A 21,426-nucleotide genomic window follows, 5' to 3' on the forward strand; every position below is an offset into this window, starting at 1 on the left:
GAACTCTTAGTTGCGGCATGCGAACTCTTAGTTGCAGCATGCATGTAGGGTGTAGTTCCCTGACCAGGGATCGAACCCAGGCCCCCTGCATTGGGAACGTGGAGTCCTTAACCACTGTGCCACCAGGGAAGTCCCTCAGTTTCTTTCACAGTTGTAAGATTATTCATTTTCAGATTTTCTATTTCTTCTTGTATTGATTTTGATAGATTGTGGTTTGTTTGGGGTTTTTTTTAAGGATTTTCACTATTTTCATATACTTTTCCCAATTTATTGGCATAAAGATATTAAGACTTTATACTTTTTACATTTTACATATAGCTGTTTTACATTTCTGATACTAGTTTTGCCTTTGGTCAACTCTGCAGTATTTCTCTTTTTTCATTAATTCCTGCTCCTATCTTTATAGTTTCTGTTCTGTTCAGTGTGCAGTTCTTTTTCTAACTTCTTGAAAGAGATGATTATATAACTGATTTTCAGTCCTTATTTTCACTTGTATTCCTTATGTTTTAATACCTTAGCCATGGCTTTTGCTAAATCCAAGTTTTTGTATATCATCATTTCATTGTCATTCATTTCAAAATATTTTCTGATTTTTATTATGATTTCACCTTTGATCCAAGTGTCATTTAGATATGTGTTTGTTGATTTCCAAATATAGGGAAATTTTCTAGTTAACTTTTTTTAGTGATTACTGGCATAATTGTATTGAGGTCAGAGAACACATTTAAATCCTTTCATTTCTGATGCAATTTGCAATTTACCCAGTATATGTTGATTTTGGTAAATGTTTCATATGTGTTTGAAAAGATTGTATACTTTGCAACTGTTATTTGCCATGTTCTGTGAGTGGAATTTGGTCAGGTTTATTAATCATGTTCATTTCTTCTGGTTTTTTGGTCTACCCAAATCCATCAGTTACTAAGAGACTTAGTGGGTTAAAAATCTCCCACTATGCTTGTGTATTTGTCTGATTATCCTTTTTGTTCTGTCAGTTTCACTTTATCTGTTTTGCAGCTACAGTAAATACTTACAAATCTGGAATTTTGTATCTTACTGATAATACAGACCTTCTAACATTCTGAAATGTACTCTTTAGCTCTGGGAATGCATTTTGCCTTGAGGTCGAATTGTGTCTTAATATAACAAGACTATTTCCTTTGGTCAGTATTTGCATGGTGCAACTTTGTCTCATCCTTTTGTTTTCTAACCTTTCTGTATCTTTCTGTTTAAGGTGGGTTTCTTGTAAGCAGCTTATGATTTGAATTTGATAAAATACATTCCATATAACCACCACCTAATCAAGATCCAGAAATTCTCATCATCTCAGAAGGTTGTTTCTGTGAGTCCCACTCCTCACAAGTGACCACTGTGCTGACCTCAATCACTATGGATTAATTTGCCTGCTCTTGCATTTTATGTAGATGAAATAATACAGAAGACACTCTTTGGTGTCCTGTTTCTTCCCCATAAAACGATGTTTTGGAGATTCAACCGTGTTGTTGCATGTATCATAGTCCCTTTTTTTAATTGGTGACTAATATTCTCTTATATGAATAGATCGCAGTTTGTTTACCCATTAGTTTTGGGCTGCTATGAATATAGGTGCTGTGAAGATTCTTTTAAAACTTTTTGTATGCATAGGTTTTCATTTCCTTTGGGTAAATAACTAGGAATAGAACTTGTAGTTCATAGGATAGGTGCATGTATAACTTAGTACGAAGTTGCCAAAGAGTTGTCCAAAGTGGCTGTATCATTTTACCCTCCCACCCTCAAGGTATAGAAGTCCAGTTGCCCTACATCCTCACCAGCATTTGTCTGTTTAACTTCAGTTATTCTAGTGGATATAAAATGGTATTTCATTGTGCTTTTAGTCTGCATTTCCCAGGTGACTAATAGTGTTAGTTAATTAAGCATTTTTCATGTGTGTATTTGTCATTCATATATCTCTTATGAAGTCAGTACTCAGGTCTTCTGCCCATTTTTACTGGGAGTTTTTGCCTTATTTCTTACAGACTTGTAGAAATTCTTTACATATTACAAATAGAACTCTCTTGTCAGGTATATTTATTGTGAATATTTTCTTCCATTCCGTGGCTTGCCTTTTCATTTTCTTAATGAGGAGTTTTAATTGCAGTGAAAGCCATGTTATCAGTTTTGTCTTCTTGGGTTCCTGCTTTTTTGGTCCTCTCTAAACAAGCGCTGCTTGCCCCAAGTTCTCAGAGATATTCTCCTATGTTTTCATCATAGTTTTAGCCTTACTTTTAGTTCTGTGGTCCATCTCACATTAAGTTTTCTGTGTTCTGTGAGGCAGAGGTAAGAGTCATTATTTTCCCATGTGATTATCCAGTTGTCCCAGCATCATTTGTTGAAAGACTTTCTTTTCCCCATTGAGTAGCATTGGCATCTTAATAAACTATAATATTGAGTCTTCTGATCCATGAACATGGTGTCTTTCTCCACTTACTTAGGTCTTCTTTAATTTGTCTCTGCGTTGTTTTGTAGTTTTCAGTTCAGGAGTCTTAAGAGTATTTTTGTTAAAAATTTTTCCTAAATATTAATGTTTTTTAAACTATTGTAAATGGAATTGTAATTTTTTATTTTATTTACAGTTGTTTGTACCTGTATATAGAAATACCATTGATTTTCGTATATTGACCTTATGTACTTTAATCCTGTTAAATTCATTTATTCTGATAGCTGTCTTGTAGAGTCCTTAAGTTTTTTTGTTGTTGTTGTTGTTTTTTAATTAATTAATTTATTTATTTTTGCCTGCGTTGGGTCTTTGTTGCTGCGCACGGGCTTTCTCTAGTTGAGACGAACAGGGGCTACTCTTCGTTGCAGTGCGCGGGCTTCTCATTGCAGTGGCTTCTCTTGTTGCGGAGCACGGTCTCTAGGTGCGCGGGCTTCAGTAGTTGTGGCACATGGGCTCAGTAGTTGTGGCACGTGGGCTCAGTAGTTGTGGCTCACAGGCTCTAGAGCGCAGGTTCAGTAGCTGTGGCGCATAGGCTTAGTTGCTCCACGGCATGTGGGATCTTCCCTGACCAGGGCGCGAACCTGTGTCCCCTACATTGGCAGGCAGATTCTTAACCACTGCGCCACCAGGGAAGTCCCCCTTAAGTTTTTTTTACATGCATGATTATGTTGTCTGAGAATAAAGTCAGTTTCTTCCTTTCCTTTTAATTTTTTCCATACCTTGCTGCATTGGCTAGGACCTCCGGTACCATATTGAATAAAAGTGGTGACCAACATCCTTGCCTTTTCCCAATCTTAGTGGAAAAACATTCAACATTATACTATTAAGTATGATGTTAGTTGTAGGGTGCCCATTATTAAGATAAGGAAGCTTCCTTCTTTTTCTAGTTTGCTGAAAGTTCTTTTAAATCAAGAATGGGTCTTGAATTTTGTCTTAATACTTTTCTGCATCTATTTAGATGACAGTATGGTTTGTTACCTCCTTTTTTCTGTTAATGTGATGGGTAACTGTGTTCATTATCAATTGCTAAGTAACAAATTATCCCAACACTTAGCGGCTTGAAACAACAAACATTCATTATCCACATTTTCTGTGAATCGGAAATCAGAGTGGCTTAGCTCATATGGTTCTGGCTCAGAGTCTTCTGTGGTGTTGCAGTCAAGATGTCCCAGTCAAGTCAGGGCTACAGTCATTTGAAAGCTTGGCTGGGGTTGAAGGTTCTGCTTCCAAGATGGCGCACTCACATGGCTGTTGACTGGAGGCCTCAGTTCCTCAGATCTTCACCATGTGGGCCTCTCCATGGGGCTGCGTGAGTGTCCTCGCAAAAGGACAGCTAACTTTCCCCAGGGCAAGTGACCTAAGGGAGAGCAAGGAGGAATCTGTAGTATTTTTATGACGCCTTAGAAGGGAGTTACGGAGCCCATCCCAGACTCGAAGGGTATGGAATTAAGCTCCACTCTTGAAGGAAGGAGCATCAGAGGCAAAAAATGAACATATTTTGTAACTACCACAATTACATTAATTGAATTTCAAAAGTTTATTCATCCTGGGCTTCCCTGGTGGCGCAGTGGTTGAGAGTCCGCCTGCTGATGCAGGGGACGCGGGTTCGTGCCCCGGGCTGGGAAGATCCCACATGCCGCGGAGCGGCTGGGCCCGCGAGCCATGGCCGCTGAGCCTGCACGTCCGGAGCCTGTGCTCCGCAGCGGGAGAGGCCACAGCAGTGAGAGGCCCGCGTACCGCAAAAAAAAAAAAAAAAAAGTTTATTCATCCTTACTGTATCTAATCATGTTGTGAGTAAACATCAGATAAACTCGGATTGAGAAACGTTTTACAAAATGACAGGTATATAATCTTCGAAAGTCTCAAAGTTTAAAAAGTCAGGGAAAGACTGAGAAGCTAACCCAGACTGAAGGAGGAGACTGAAGAGTCACGGCAGCCAAGTACAGCATGTGTTTTGAAGTAGATGTTTTACCAGAAAGGGTATTATTAGGACAATTGGCAAAACTCAAATGGGCTCTGAAGAATAGATGGTAGTAATGTGTTGGCGTTAATTTCACAGTTTTGATTATCTTATTCTGCTTGCGCAGGAAGAGAGTCTTGTTTGTAGGAAATGTCCACTAATGTTCAGAGGTAATGAACAGGTAACTTACTCTGAAATGGCTCAGGATAAATAACTTCTGTACCAGTAACTTTTCTCTAAATTAGAGACTGTTTCAAGTTTGTTTGTTTTTAATGATGGCTATTTTACTGTAAATAAAGACATTAAAAGACAACCAACTTTTATCCCCCGAATGTCATTAAAAGGCAGCTGGCTGCTTGGTTTAAAACAGTATAACATTGAGCTGTTGCACTCGTCACCTTACACGCCGGCTCTGTGAGCCTGGGTCACCCCACCCCTCTGCCGCATGTACCTTCCTGCTTGGCCCACCTAATTTAAGCGATTCTGAGATTTGAGTAATTATTCAGGGTAGAAAAAAAGAGGAAATGCAAAACTCATTTCTTTTTATTTTACACCCATATTACCATTTCCATTGCTCTTCATTCCTTCCTGTCGAATTGAGTTTTCGTCTGTTGTTATTTCCCTTCAGCCTAAAGAACTGTTTTAGCATCTCATGGATTCTCAGGGCTACTAGTGACAGATTCCCTCAGTTTTTGTTTATCTGAAAAGGTCTGTATTACATCCTCACTTTTAAAGGATATTTTTGCTAGATACGGATTTCTGGGGGGTTTTTTTCCCCTTTTTGTATTTTGTTTGTACAGCATAATGATTTGATATGAGACCATATTGTGAAGTGATTACACAATAAGTGTGGTTAACATCCAGTCACCACACATAGTTAGAAAAATTTTTTTCTCGCTATGAGAACATTTAGGATTTACTCAACAACTTTCAAATATACAGTACAATATTATTAACTATAGTCACCAAGCTGTACGTTCCATGGGTGAGATGAGTGAAGATGTCAGAGGTACACACTTGGAGGTGTAATATACAGATGGTTTTCTTTCAGCATTTTGAATATAGTGTTCTACTGTATTCTGACCTCCGTGGTTTCTGCTGAGCGGGCTGGCGTCATCTGTAGCACTGTTCCCCGGAATGTAGCATATGTTTTTATCATCTGGCTACTTTAAGATCTCTTTATCTTTTTTTTAATTAATATTTATTGGAGTATAATTGCTTTACAATGTTGTATTCGTCTCTGCTACACAGCAAAGTGAATCAATTATTCATATACATATACCCACTCTTTTTTTTTTTTTGCGGTACGCGGGCCTCTCACTGTTGTGGCCTCTCCCGCTGCGGAGCACAGGCTCCGGACGCGCAGGCCCAGTGGCCGTGGCTCACGGGCCCAGCGACTCCACGGCATGTGGGATCCTCCCGGACCGGGGCACGAACCCATGTCCCCTGCCTCAGCAGGCGGACTCTCAACCACTGTGCCACCAGGGAAGCCCCTACCCACTCTTTTTTAGATTCTTTTCCCATATAGGTCATTACAGAGTATTAAGTAGAGATCCCTGTGCTATACAGCACGTTCTTATTAGTTATCTAGGGTCTCTTTATCTTTTGTCTTCAGCAGTTTACTGTTGTGTGCTAGGTGCTTGATACACTCTGGGGTAACTGAGTTGCTTGGATTAGAAATATGATTGTTTGGGACATTTTCAACCATTATTTTTTTAAATATTTTGTCTACCCCATTCTCTTGCTCCACCGATAGGATTCCAGTTACTCATGTATTAAACTGTTGGATATTATCTCGCAGGTGACTGCGGCCTGGGTTTTGTTTTGCTTTGTTTTCCATCTTTTTCTCTTTAAGGATCACGTTATTTCTGTTGATCTGTCTTTAAGTTAGATTGATCCTTCTGTCTTTTAAGCAGATCTAGTACATTTTTTTCACTTCAAATACTGTCTAATTCTAGAGTCTTTTTTATATTTTGTAAGCTTATCTGTTCACTCAATATGACTCTTTGTCTTTAAGTCCTGATTATATTTCTAATAGCTTTTAAAGCACATGTCTGCTAGTGCCAACATCTGGATCAGCTCAGGATCTGTTGCTATTTACTCTTTTTTCTCTTGACCTTCGGTCGCATGTCTTTGCGTATGTAGTAGCTTTTCTTTAATTACTATTATATACTGAATGCTGCAGAGGTATGTTGTAGGGATTTTCTATTCTGTTATCTTCCGGGCAGTGCTGAGTTTTGTTTTAGCAGAAAGTTGAACTGTGGTCTAATCACCTTGAACTTGGAGAAACGTGCTTTTACACTCTTATTAGGATGGCTCTGTTGGATTGTTGCCTTCAGCCCCATGGCAAATCCTTATTCCTGGGGCACAGTCTTTACTTCTGAAGGGTGGCCTACCTGGCTTTTCACTCAGGGTGCTCACTGGGCCCCTGTAAGTCGTCAGGATTCAGACTTCCAACTCTTTCTCCTGCAGTTGGCAGCAGCTGAAATCCTGCTCAGCTCTTTCAGCCGTCCATCCACGCTGTCCTTGGAGTCTCCCCCGCACATGTGTGGTTCAAAGTCACCGTGGGTCTGAGGAGACTTGATGCGTAGATTTGAGGCTCCCTCTGCAGCATCTTCCTTCCCAGGGCATCCCATCTGCATTTCCAGCCACACTGGGAGCCCCAAACCCCATCATCCAGCCTGCGGCCCTGGTTTTCTGCTTGACAGGCTGGTGAGGATTCTCCCAGTGTGGGCTACCACCACCGTGCCTGGGCTCAGAGCTCCCTGGCTTTGACTTTTAATTTGAGTATTTAATTATTTTACTTTTAATATAATTACTGATGTATTTATGTTTACACTTTGCTTTTTATTTACCCCGTCCGGTGCTCTTGTGGGTTGAATTTTGTTTTGTTTTGCTTTTAATGCCATGTTTCCCCCTTTGTTACCTTGGAAATACATTCTTTAATTGTTCTTTAATTGTTACTCTAGCAATTACCTTACGCATCCTTGACTTTTTTGAGTCTAATATAAATTAGCTTCACCACATTCCCACAATGCAAGGATCTCAAATCCAATTTCCCTGTTTCCTGCCTTTTATGCTTTTACAGTGCATTTTAATTCTAGACCTTATAGGACCTTTATTACTGTTATACAGTCAACATTCCTGTCAGTTTTCTCCACGTGTTTACTCTTCCTGTTGCTTTACATCCCTGCCTGCGTTTCTGACCCTCCATCTGGGATTATTTATTTCATTCTGAAGAACACTGTTTCATATCTCCTTCACAGTACTCTGCTGGTGCTGGGGGGTATTTTGGTCTGAAAATGGCTTAATTTCATCTTTTTTAAATAGATCTTTTATTTACATACAATAAAATGTGTGGTTCAGTGCATTTTTGCCTTGTACTTGTTTAAGTGCCATCAAGCTATAGAACATGTCCATTACCCCAGAAAGCTCCCTTCCTGGTATACCCACCCCTGCCTCATCAACTTAACCATCATCAACCTAACCTATCACAATAGAGTAAATGTGTGTTTTTAAACTCCATATAAATGCAGGCTTATTATAGCTACTCATTTGTGCTGCCTTCCTTTGCTCAAAATACTGTTTTTGAGATTCATCCATGTTTTTGCACATATCAGTAGTTTGTTCCTTTTTATTGCTGAGTAGTGTTGTATTGTATGAATATACCACAATTTGTTTATCTAGTCTCCTATTGATGGCCATTTAAATGGAGTCCAGTTTTAAGCTATTATGAATAAAGCTGCTGTGAATATTTGTATACAGTTTTTGTGTGTAGATATGTACACGTGTCACTCTTGAGTATATACCTGAAGATGGAATTTCTAGTTCAAAGGCATGTTTCTTATCTACTATGTGTAACAGATTACCCTAAAGCTTAGCAGCTTAAAACAACAATGAACACCTATTGTCTCACAGTTTTTGTAGGTCAGGAATTCAGGAGCAACTTAGCTGGGCGATTCTGGCTCTTGCCATACTGACCTCTCCATAGGGTTGCTTGAGTGTCCTCACAACATGGGAGCCCAGGATGGAAGCCACAGTGTCTTTGTGACCTCACCTTCATTTCAGTAATATCCTCTTGGTTACACGGGTCAGCTCCATTCACTGTGGGAGGGGACTACACGAGGACATAAATACCAGGAGTGAGGATCCTTAGGGCCGTCTTAGATGCTGGCTGCCACAATAGGTTTTAAGGCATGTTTATAAGAACTTGCTGTTTTCCAAAGTGGTTGCATGCACTTTTCCATTCCTACCAGCAATACATGACAGGTCCATTTGTTCCCCATCTTCAACAGTTGTTTTTAATTTAAGCTATTTTGGCACGTCACGATCATTTTTTAAAGTCTATTTTCATAGGATATAGAATACTTGGTTTTCAGTTATTGTCTCTTAGGTCTTTGAAAATATGTATCCCATTTTCTTATGACTTCCTCTGTTTTTATTGAAGTCAGGTGTCAGTCTTGTTGCTCTCTGAATATTAATGCGTCATTTTTTCTTCTGGGTGCCTTTGAGATTTCCTTTTCTTCTTTGGGTTTCACCAGTTTTACTTTGATGTGCTTAGGTGAGACTTCTGTTGTATTTATCCTGCTTGGGTTCATAGTATTTCTTGAACCTGTGGTTTGATGTCTTTCAAGTCGGAAAATTCTCAACCGTTATCTCTTCAATATTGCTTTTGCTCCATTTTCTCTCTTCACATTCTCAGACTACTATTACGTATAGTTAAGAATTTGTGTGTGTGGCTTTTACACTCTTCTACATTTTCCATTATTTTTTTCCTCCACCCCTTAAACTAGGTATTTTCTCCTAGCCCTTAATCCAGTTTTTAATCTTTTAAAATTTTTCAACTAATTCTAATCTAATTTTAAACCTATCTTTATTCTTTATTTCAGTTATTATTTTTCTAAAGTTCTGGAATATCTGGTTGGTTTGTTTCTTTTAGTGCTCTTTTCCTTGCTGAAATAACCACTCTAATCACTATTACCACATAATGTTTTGTTATCTTCATAGTAAATATTAAAATCTATTATCATTTATCTATTTATTTACTTACTGTCTGACCCCACCACTCCATAGTTCTATGAGAAAAGAAACCTTATCCAGAGTGACTACAGATGTATCCCTAGTGCCTAGCCCTTAGTTATGTGCTCAGTAAAAAAAAAAATTGTTCTTTAATTATAAGATTTTTACAATTGTATACAGTCATCATCTCTATTTACCAATCTCTGATTCATTTCAGATCCTCCTCTTATCGACATCTGCCCTATTATTCCACTGAAACCACTGTTGCAGAGTTTAACATCAGCTCGTGAATGGCCAAGTATAATCCAGTTTATTGTATTTCTCCTCTCTAGAAGTACCTAGCATTCTTTTTTTTTTTCCTGCAAAGCCTCTTGTTACCTGAGATACAGTTCTTTTTTTTTTTTTTTTTTAAGAAAGTGCAAAGGCTCTGAGGGCAGGGTTCAGTTTATTTGTTTGTTTATTTATTTATTTTGGCTGCATTGGGTCTTCGTTGCTATGCTTTCTCTAGTTGTGGCAAGTGGGAGCTACTCTTCATTGCGGTGTGCAGGTTTCTCATTGCAGTGGCTTCTCTTGTTGTGGAGCACGGGCTCTAGGCGCACGGGCTTCAGTAGTTGAGGCACACGGGCTCAGTAGTTGTGGCTCACGGGCTGTAGGGCTCAGGCTCGGTAGTTGCAGCACATGGGCTTAGTTGCTCCACGGCACGTGGGATCTTCCCGGACCAGGGCTCGAACCCGTGTCCCCTGCATTGGCAGGCGGATTCTTAACCACCGCGCCCCCAGGGAAGCCCCTGGGATACAGTTCTGATTCTCCTCCTTCCTACCTCTTGGGACAGTCCTCCTTTTTCTGTTTCTTGGCCTTGGTGTCCACCCCTAAAATGTGGAAGCAGGGAAGATTTCTGCCATGGCCCTGGGTCTTCCCAGGTGATTTCATTCACGCTCACAGCCTTGAGGGCCACCTTTCTCCAGCGACTGCAGATGACTGCTGTGTCACTGCAGACACACCTGGGACACCACATAGCTGCCCCTGAACTCCTCTCTCCACCTGTTGTCCCAAAGCCCTCATCCTCCTTGTCAGTGTGTCCACCACTGAGTGTGAATTGATACAGCCACTCCAAGCTCCACGTTGTAGTGATAATGTTGCTCATATTTTATACTTTAAATACGATAACGTAATCCTTAAAACAACCCTGTGTGCTCACAATCCAGATATAAAAAGTCACAAAATTCTCATCCAAAAATAAACAAAACCAGCAAGATAAATTTTTAAAAGCCCATTAGACATCTGAGCTCACAAAGAAACCTAAATGAACTAAACTTCAGAACGTGACAAGCCACTCAGAAGAGAGAAGTGATCCATGGCTGCCCTCCTTCCCTGCAGAGACAGGAACAGGGAGAAGCTGCCATAGACGGGGCCCTCAGGCTGTCAACTGCGGAGACTTGAGGCAGCTGGTGAGCCCAGAGGAACATCTCTGAGGGAGTCCCCGCCTTCACTGGACATAGGGTGACAGCAGCCAGGGCACAGGGATCCAGGCGGGGAACTGGAAGGCCAAGAGAACTCCTCAAAATCTTGATCATGTTTGCTGATCCTTCCTCTGCTGTGGCCGGTCAGCCATTAAGCTGATCTAATAAAATTTGTATTTAAAGTCAGGTCAGTAGACTGAACCACAAGAGGAAGAAAAGAGTTAATAACAACAACAAAAGGACGTCTGAAATCTGTAGGACAATATCAAGGCAGTTTCACTGTAACTTTTTACTCATGACACCTCTTCCACTAAATGTGTGGGGTTTTTCCACACCAACAATCAACTCTCCAACTCTCCAGACAACCACTGGACATCCTTCAGTCCAGTTCGTTTCTGACACTACCTCCCCAGAGTTGTGTCAGACTCCACAGGTTCACACCTCAGTCCCACGAGACTGCTGGCTCTCCCGGTGCCAGTCACCAGTGTCACGTGCCCAGGGCACCCACACTTCTGTCTGACGTGGCTACAAAGTTGAGACTTCACACACACACACACACACACACACACACACACACACACACACACACCCCTTCACCCCTTTGAGGGTTGATAATTTGCTAGAATAGCTCACAGAACTCGGGAACATACTTTACTTACATTTACTGGTTTATTATAAAGTATACAAATGAAGAGTGAGACAGAGAGGTCTGTAGTGCTGGAAGGGTCCCAAGCACAGGAGCTTCTGTCCTGTGGAGTTGGGGGGTTGCCACCAATCCAGAAACTCTTCAAACCCCATTGTTAAGGACTTTTTATGGAGGCTCAATTGCTAGGCATGACTGACTAAATCATTGGCCATTGAGATTAACTCAGTCTCCAGCTCCTCCTCCCTCCCCAGGGGATGGAGGGTAGGGCCAAAAGTTCCAACCCCCTTATCAAGATCTGGTCTTTCTGGCAACCTGCCCTCCCACCCCACAATCTGGAGCTATCTAGAGACCTGCCAGTATTCACCTCATTTGAACAAAAGACACTCACTCAGGATATTCCAAGAGATTTAAGAGCCCTGTGTCAGAGCCTGGGAACAAAGACCAAATGTATATTTCTTATTATGCCACACTCACATACACATCATTGGCATCCCAGAAAGAAAGGAGAAAAAGAATGGCACAAAAATATAATTCAAGACATAAAGGACAAGAACGTTCCAAAACTGATGAAAGTGATCAATACACAAATCCAAGAATATCTCCAAACGCCAATCCGAATAAATACAAAAGAGTTGATCTTAAAAGCAATCAGAAGGGCATTAAAAAACACATTATATGCTGAAGAACAGTGATAAGAATTGTCACGGACTTCTAAACAAACACTGGAGGTCAGAAGATAATGACATGGCATCTTCAACACAGTAAATAAAGGTGGGGCAGGGACCTGCCAAGCATGAATTCTATATCCAGCAAAAATTTTCTTCAAAAGTGAAGGTAAATTAAAGATATTTGCAGGCAAAAGCTGAGAGAATTTGCCTACAGCAGACCCATATCATGAAAGTTACTAAATGAAAGTCTAAGAAGACTGTTGGCTTTTAAAACAAAAATAACAATTGTATTACTGTGTTTATAACATTTGAAGAAGCTAAATATAAGGCAACGAGCACAACGGCTGGGAGAGGAATACATGAAATTAGATTGTTGTATATCTTCCATTGTTCATTAAGTAGCACCATATTATGTGGGAATAGACTGAAATTTAAAGATGCATATTGTAAACTCTAGAGAAACATTGGAAAAAATAGGCACACACAAAGGGGTATCGCTAAAAAGTCAATACAAGAGAAAAAATAGAATACAGAAAAAAGTGTGATTTATCCAAAAGAAGGCAGAAAAGGAGGAGCAGAGAAACAACAAACAAATGCCAAAATGAGAAACTTAAAACCAGTCATGGAAATAATTACATTGAATGTCAATTTTCTTATTTCTAGCATTCACATATTTTATAGACTCCACAGGATATTGTGCATTTCTACATACACTATATTGATGTCTATAAATATGGTCTCTGACAGTTTTACTGTTTTTACAGTCTTGGTGCTTTTTTTCCCCTTATTGTATTGACTCAATCCTCCAATACAGTGTTGAATACAAGTGGTGAGAGTGGACATCCATGCCTTGTCATAAGGCATGGCTGACATAAAAGCATAACAGCCAAAATGCTGGTGAGAATGTGGAGCAGTTAGAACGGGATACATTTCTGAGGCGAGTAGGAAATAGTGTGACTGCTTTGGAGGACTGTGCTCTATTTTCGTATTAAGTTAAACGTATGTCTAACTTATGACTCCGCACTTCTACCCTTAGGTATTCACCCAAGAGAAATTAAAATATATGTTTAGAGGGGCTTCCCTGGTGGCGCAGTGGTTGGGGGTCTGCCTGCCGATGCAGGGGACACGGGTTCGTGCCCCGGTCCGGGAGGATCCCACGTGCCGCAGAGCGGCTGGGCCCATGAGCCGTGGCCGCTGAGCCTGTGCGTCCGGAGCCCGTGCTCCGAAACGGGAGAGGCCACAACATTCAGAGGCCTGCGGACCGCAAAAAAAAAAATGTGTGTGTGTGTGTGTGTGTGTGTGTGTGTGTGTGTGTGTGTACACATGTTTAGAGAAAGACTTGTAAAAACAATGCCTTATTCATAATAGCCAAAAGCTTGAAACAACCCAAATATCCCTCGACATAATGATGGGCAAAGTCTGATATATTCATACAATGGAATACCATACAGTAATAAAAGAAGAATTAGCTATCAAATAATATAGATTCCTTTCAAAAACGTCATTAAATGAAAGATGCCAGGCACAAGAGTATATATACTTTATATGAAATCCAAGGACAATCAAAACTAATCTATGAAGTAGGAGTCAAAAAGTTTTGCCTGGGGTAGGTTCAAGACTTAACTAGAAATGGGCAAACTTTCCTTAACTAAGGAAACTTCGGGGTTTATAGAAATGTTCTTTATCTTGTTTGGGGCAGTAGTTACACGAGAATATGAAATGTCAAACCATATGCTTCATTTTATTGTTCATTAGTTATACTTGGGTAAAATATACATGTATATTTATATATGTAAAACGCTTTAAAGCCCTGTGTTATAGGTACTGAAGGTATTCCTAGTTTTCAAATGAGAGAACTGAGGCAAAGAAAGGTTAATTGACTTGCCCAGTTGGTGGCAAAACTAATAAACAGAGCTGGGTAGTCTGGCTGAAAAGCCTGCACTCTTAGTGAGAATGCTGTTGTCTCAGATCCTTGCCCAGAAATTCTACTTCTAGGACTTTATCCTTCAGATAAACTCACAGAAGTTCCAAACAACAAGGTTAGTCATTGCAGCGTTGTGGATTAGCAGGGGGCTGATTATATTATTTATAGCGTAATCACTTGATATAATATGATGAAGGGGAAAAGGCCAGCTTGAGGAAACTTTATATACTTATATTGGATGACCTCCTAGGTGTAGTGTAGAGTGAAAACAATCAAAGATACGCACTATGTTCTACCATCTGGGTTAATAAATAAAAGAGGCTGCAGGGGAAACTGTGTGCACATATGCTTGTGTAAACAGCAGGTATATCTGAAAGGAAACCTAAGAAATGGATGAGATAGTTTCCAGGGAGAGGAATTGAATGTCTGGGAGAGAGGGGTGCGAGGGAGACATTTCAGGCCAGTATACCTGTTCTGTACATTCTGGGTCATGAAGTCTATGAGTGTATTACCTATTCCAAAAATTAATGATACAGTAACAATTTGGAAATGACTGAAATAGCTCGTCCCACACGCAGTTGCCTGAGCTGACAGAAGCCTGCCTCAGACTTCTTAGAACTGTCCCTCTCACCAGTCCATCCCCTGTGGCTTTGGGGTATCAGCCTCAAAGTGTCCTTTCCTACCCATCAAGCCTACCCCATCTTTCTCCAGGATTGTTTCAGGGCCTCCTAGCTCATTTCCTTCCCTGTGTCCCTTTTGTGTCCCGTTCCCTCCATCTGGTCCAAGCTCTCACACTGCTTAGTATTCCCCAGGTTTTGCCTAGAAATCCATTTCCACTTCTGCCCTGTAAGGTCCTTAAAAATAGACATCCATCTCACTCATCCATGGGTTATTAAGGGCTTGGTATCTGGCAGAAGGACCCCAAAGGCCTGTTGCTTCCAGAATTCAGCTTTCAAACAAGTCTGATAACACTATGCCTTCCTCCCCCCTCAGGGGCTCCTCCCACTTTCAGCCGTCTTTCCCAAAACATCATCCTCCAAATGACTTCACATGGTGCACAGGTGGTCGTTTTAAATTTATATTGTTAAGTATTTTATTGTCGGTTAGAAAAAATAAACGAGTCCATGAATCCTGCGGGATTTTAATTTTACCAGTATTATTGCTCAGAGAAGTTTAAGTTAAAAAAACAGAATGATTTTTTACAATATTCAGTAGTAAGTAATACAGATGGAACATGGATGTGGCAGAAATGGTGACAGTGAGGCCCTGGCCTTCGGGAGATGCTGATGTACAGGAAACAGGGCCTCACGCAGAGCAGGCACTCATCGGTGTGAAGATGCAGCGTCCTGTTGACCTTCACCACCTGTCTGTCCCCGCCCTGCCTGGAGCCTTTCCTGTGGTTACCTGAATGTGCTGGCCACCCCACCCCACCCAGGCTCACTCTGCAGAACCACTTGGATTCGTCTTGCACGTTCACCATTCTGTGCTTTTGTTCCTGCTGTTTCTCTTTATAGAATGTGATCCCCCCCACCTTAGGTCCTGTTTTTGGGCCTCTGCTGGGCAAACTCTCTCCTGAAGGAGGGTTCAGCGGGGTTCAGCTCCAACTTCAGCTCTTCTCATGAAGTCCTCCCTAGTGTATTAGTTTCCTGTTGCTGCTGTAACAAAATATAGCACATGTCACTTGCAAGAGCGCGAGTTTATTGTCTTATAGTTCTGGAAGTCAGAAGTCTGAAGTCAGTTGCACTGGCTTAAAGTCGGGGTATTGGCAGAGCTGGTTCCCCCCGCCCCAGAGGCTCTGAGGAGGGAATTGGCTTCCTTGCCTTTTGCAGCTTCTCGGGGCTGCCTTTCTTCCAGCCTCCCGTACCTGGCACCGCTGCTCTCCCGGGTACTTGCTTTTTTTTTCAGTGTAGACAGTGTTTACTGGCAGGTGTTAAGAATGCAAGATAGTAACAAATCCAGGAGGTTGGCAAGGGCGGCAGGGCGTGGCTCTCCCCTGCGTGAGGACCCTGGCAAACCGGGCCAGTGGGGTGGGGCCTTGGCCACTTTGAGCCCAGCAGCCCCTGGAAAAGAAGCTCCCGTGCAGGAGAGCGCCTCACAACACAGGGGAAGGGAGCAGCGCCCCGGAAGATGCCTGTCACCCATCTTCAGGGCACATTATCCTGGTCTCCACTTGCATCTTACATCACCTTCTCTGGCTCCAGCTTCTCCTCGGCTCCTTCTAAGGACCCTTGTGATTACAATGGGCCCATCTGGATAATCCAGCATCCTCACCCCATTGCAAGATCCTTAACCTAATCGCATCTGTAAGGCCCCTTTTGCCATGGAAAGTAACATATTCACAGGTTCTAGGGTTGGGGTGTGGACATCCTCTTGAGGGGTGTTATCCATCCTCCCACACCTGGAGTCACCCTTCTCCTGGGAACTCAGATGTGGCTTTACCTCTGTGCTCCCGCAACTCTCTGTCCATCCTTCAGTATCTCGTTGAGTATCTGCCTTGTAATTATCTGTCATCTGACCAGTCCTCTCCCTGTGAGCCTCCTGGGGGCAGGGGTGGGGTTGCAGCCATCCTGCCTGCCCAGACTTCCTGCTGGACAGAAGAAGGCATGTGTTTGAGGGAGTCGACCACCCAGTGCACCACGGCCCTGTGGTGCTGCGGTTCCCAGGCCAGGCTCAGGGCCCGGCCGCCTGGTGAGGTTCCCAGCTGTGCCACTCACTTGCTCCACCCCTCCATGCCTTGTCTGCAAAATGGTGCTGACGAATCGAACCCAACCCAGAGGCTAACAGCAAGGACTAAATGGGGTCACATGCGTGAAGGACGAGAAGAGCACCTGACCATCACGGCCACTCAGGGCAGCTAGCTCCATCCCTGTTGTTGTTGATTTTATTGTTTATGTTGTGAAAAGTTTTTCTGTTGTGTAAGTTATTCTTGACAAACTTAGGAAACTTAGGCTACACTCTTTGTTATTAAGTCTAATTGTCTTTAGGTTTAAAGTAATGTTTTCCTTGATTTTAAATATTTTTGCAAAAGTTTTTAGAATGACAAAAATGTAGAAAGTACTAGAGAACTTGCTTAGGGTGATCGTGAACCTGTGGCCTAGCCGTCTCGTGTGCACCCACCGCTCTGGTTCAGGTGGGCAGGGCTGCCTAGACAACAGCCCTGTGCAGAGTGGTACGAAATAGCACGTCAGACCTTAGATCTCTGAGAGATGGTAGAGTTTAAAGATGCGTGTGACTGTGGAACCTACATGAGGAGCTGAGGTTCTGGATACTCAAAGCCTTCCTCACAAGGCACCATACCATTATGGGGATGGCAGCATCCATGTGTCATTCCAAGGAAAGGGCTTGGAGGTACTGGAGTGTGATGCAGAGCACACCTGTGTTCTGAGAGAGCCGAACAAGTCTACTGCAGTTAGAGGAAAGGCATTTTTAAAACACCTTGTAGCAAGTACTTTCATCGGACACACGTGTTCCTACCAAAGATCATGACTACTTGGTGCCCGTGAAAGTCATACTTTTAGAATGTCATGAAAAATGGAGAGGTGTATGAAAGGCATTCTGGCTTTAGGAAATAATGCTAGGAGGGATCTTAGATTAAAAAGGTAATAAGATCTGCCTAGGCAGAGTGAGGAGAGATGGTTTAGCAGTGAAGAATAAGGTTATCAGACAAGTAAATGGTAGGCTGGAAAATAAAAACGTACCATTTGGATGGCAGGAAGCCATTGCCTGTTTTTCAGAAAGCAAGCTATTGAAGGTATCATACGGTCCGCATCATTTAACTTGAACGTTGAAGGAGTGATCCTGGAGTTGGAGTCATGGTGGGAGGGAGAAATTGTAGTGGTCCCGCTCGAAGAGTAGGGTCCAATTCATGAATTTATTTCAGAGGTTGAGGTTCAGATGCAGATTAAATGTAAAATAAAAAACCAGACAGTTCTCTCAGAGTGGATGGAAGTAACAAAGGACAAAGAAGAGTTGCAGACCAGTGTCTGTTCCGTGGAAGGCAGACACCATGTTCTGATTGAGAACTTGGAATTGGGGACTGTTGTGGGAGTGGAGTGGAAATAAGCCCCGTCTTCACCGCGTCACGTGTGAGATGGGGATGAAGTGTCTAGATTGTGGAGCTGAGCTGAAGGCGGTCAGATTTAGAAAAGCGCTGTCCCCCACGGATGAAAGCCTAAAGCTGTGGGACAGGATTCACTCTGGTGAGCCGTGCGGGAGGCCTCCTGCCCAGAGCCGACCAGCATGCAGGGACCACCCGGGAGAGACAGTGGGCATCACCCCCTGCCGTGTTTGGCCCGAGTCAGGGTGTCATCACTGTGTAGACTCACCAAATGCAAATGCCGAAGGGGAGGAAATGTCCTTACAGGTGTGAGAGGCCAAGATCTCAGGTTCTCAAAGATCGACAGAGGTACCTGTTGCAGTAAAGAGGCGTCACGGGGCTCAGGGAGGAAAGGACAGGGAGGCATGGTGGTCACGCCACAGCCACCTGAGCTGAGACCCGGCGGTTGGGGAGGCACTTGTGCTTCAGCCGTGAGTGCCACAGCCTCTTCCTTAGCATGGCTCTGGAAGTCTGGGCGATGGAGGGACACGGGAGTCGGTCACTGCTCAAGACGCCCGGCTGTCGCCCGGTGCCTGTTGGCTGGCCTGGAGGTGAGAGCTGGAGGCCAAGCAGCAGCAGGTCGTGAGGACTTCCCTGGGCGTGGTCAGCCCTGCTGGTGGCGCCCACCCCCACCCCCAGAGGCCACCCACCTGGCTCAAGAGCCCCCAAGGCTCCTCTGATCTCAGCTCTCTGTGCTCCAGAAGCACTTCTCACTTTATGCTTTGGGGAGTGCTTGGCCAAGACTCCCTGGAGCTGTGGGCATCATGGAAGGTGAAGTGGCTTTTGGCAGCCTGGTGAATATGCTTTGTCAGAATCCCAGGATAGCAAGGAGCGAGATGAGGAAGACACACCTAGTGCAGAGAACGGCGCACACAAGGCCCCTGCCTTCATGGCGCTCACGTTTCTCATGGGTGAGTTAGGCATTGAACAGGTAAATTTAAAAATAGATAAATAAATAAGCCAGGCAGATATCATACAGACCTTGTAGCAGATGCCCTGAAGACAGAATGGGATGATGTGTGTGTTGCAGGGTGAAGTTGGGGTGCAAAGCTGCCTGGCTTGGGTGGACCACACAGATTTTTGTGATTGTTGGCAGCTGAGCTAAGACCTAAAACCTGAGGAGCCTTCGGCCAGGGAGGAAAGCATTCAAGGAAAAGGAACAGTCATCGTGAAGGTAGAAACAGAACAACTGGGAGGATTTGAGTCTGGGAGGAGGAGACCAGTTCGGTGGCTGCAGCGGCCCAGGCAGGGTGTGCTGGGATCATGATGGGAGCAGTAATGGTGGGCGAATCAAAGACAAGACGTCTCTGACTCAGCAGAGGCAGAAAAGTGGAAAGCATAGCTGGTGTGAATGGAAGTGTGTTTGTTCTCAAGTTGGGAGGGTTGATGGGGGGAACGTGTGGGGAAACTTTGGGCTTATAACCTCTGTCTTCTCTGAGAAGGCCGAAACAAGCTGTTGCCCGGGAAAGAGGGGTCTCGGGCAGTGGTCGGGAGCTGGAAAAAAGTCGTAGGAGTGTGGGATCGTTGCTATGTGGAATGAGAAGCCTGGGTGGGTTCAGCTGAAGCAGGACAGTCTTCACACCGGTCCTCACAGCTCTGTGACTTTCTTCCAGCAAGGCAGCCATCCCACCTCTCTGCAGAGGAAGCAGGGAGAGAGGCTTTTCCAGGTAGCTGAGACAGAAGGACAGGCAAGATTCCTAAAGAACTGGCACAGTATGGCCAGTGATGCTGGCAATAAAAGGACAAGAGGCCAACAGATGTGTGGATCCAAGGAGACCTAAGTAGAGAGCTTTGGACATGACCTCAGTGCAGATGGGAAGGAGTTGTCTTGAGAGCGACCATGGGGGAGAGGTGGAAGGATGGCCTAGGGTCGCAGACAGGAAGTTGGGTTTAATCCTTTTAGATCCCTACATTACATTGCAGCTGCCATTTTGTCTTTTTTCCTCCTGTCTGAGTAATGAATCTGTGCTTTCATTACAAGGGAAATGGTTGGCAGGTTGGTTGGATTTCAGTGAATTCAGATCTAATAATGAAACATTTCCTTTTAATTGTTGTATATATCTTTCTCAGCTTTTTCTCTACTTAAAGCATATTTCTTCTCTTGTTCTTTGAGCAGCCAAAACAGATGTGTTGGATGCACTGGCTCTGTTAACAGGTGTCTGTTGTCGCTCTTACAGCTAACACCACAGCCATAATTGATGGAGAGTTGAGTTGCAAGCTCTTAGGACTAATTGCAGAGTCTAAACTAAAACATTTCCTGCAGCTGCCTTTAAATAACAATAATAACAATAGTAATAATATTTTGTATAGGGATAGTACAATTTGCAAAGCGTTTTCACATACATCATATCATTTAATCTTCACAATAAATAAGCCTTTTTGAATGCTTAGGTCTTTCCTAAAGTGAGAAATCATGGTGCACATCTTGATTTAATCATGCGGAGTTGCCAGAAGTTCTTGACATGATAAGCATTTATTGAGCACCTTCTGTGCCTAAAGCACTTTACTAAGGACAGCACGGGGTAAACTTCCCTTAAGGAGATACCAAGTAGCCACTGCCCAGTAAATGTGATCTTGCTTCCTGGCTCACTCCCCCTTCCTCATCACAGTCACTGTTTTGGTGGCTGCTTGCTAAACCATAAATGTATATAAATATTACTAGGAATTCATTATATCAGAGTTTAAGTTTTTACAACTAGGATCCTGACACTTATCTAAGCTCAGTAATACTTCAGAAAGTCATTCTATCGATTTCAGCTTGAACTGTCTTGAAAATTACGTATCTGTTACTTGAATCTCAAGGATATTTCAGATCCAGCATATCTGAAAATGTCTAGCCATTGAGTTGGTTGTCCTGATTAGGATGATTAGGCTATGACTCCAAGAGTACAACTTGACCCTCGGCCCCAGAAGGCTTATTCAGTGGGAAGGAAGACATAATCATCTCTGGGTTCTTGAGCCAGACTCGGATGCACTGAGGAGACTGGGAGAGAAAGGGCTTCCCGGGAGGGAGCTTCCTGGGTGAGATGGGGAGTAGAGGGTAGCATTGGAGCCGAGCACAGGCCCAGGGCAGGACTCGTGAACCTTTAGCCAGGAGCCCCTAGAGGGTCCAGGCATGTGTTCTGGGCCACCACAGCCCCTCACAGATTCTCCAGAAAGCATGAGACCACACCCCCCCCC

At 43.1% G+C, this 21,426-nt stretch overlaps 1 protein-coding gene across 1 annotated transcript in view; it reads left to right on the forward strand.

Annotated features, from left to right (window-relative positions):
- RAB22A (RAB22A, member RAS oncogene family) overlaps nucleotides 1-21,426 on the forward strand; it is a 65,062-nt gene that overhangs the window by 28,083 nt on the left and 15,553 nt on the right. The window lies entirely within an intron of this gene.

The sequence above is a fragment of the Lipotes vexillifer genome, unplaced genomic scaffold (genome assembly GCF_000442215.2).
Source record: "Lipotes vexillifer unplaced genomic scaffold, Lipotes_vexillifer_v1.1 scaffold524, whole genome shotgun sequence".
NCBI lineage: Eukaryota > Metazoa > Chordata > Mammalia > Artiodactyla > Lipotidae > Lipotes > Lipotes vexillifer.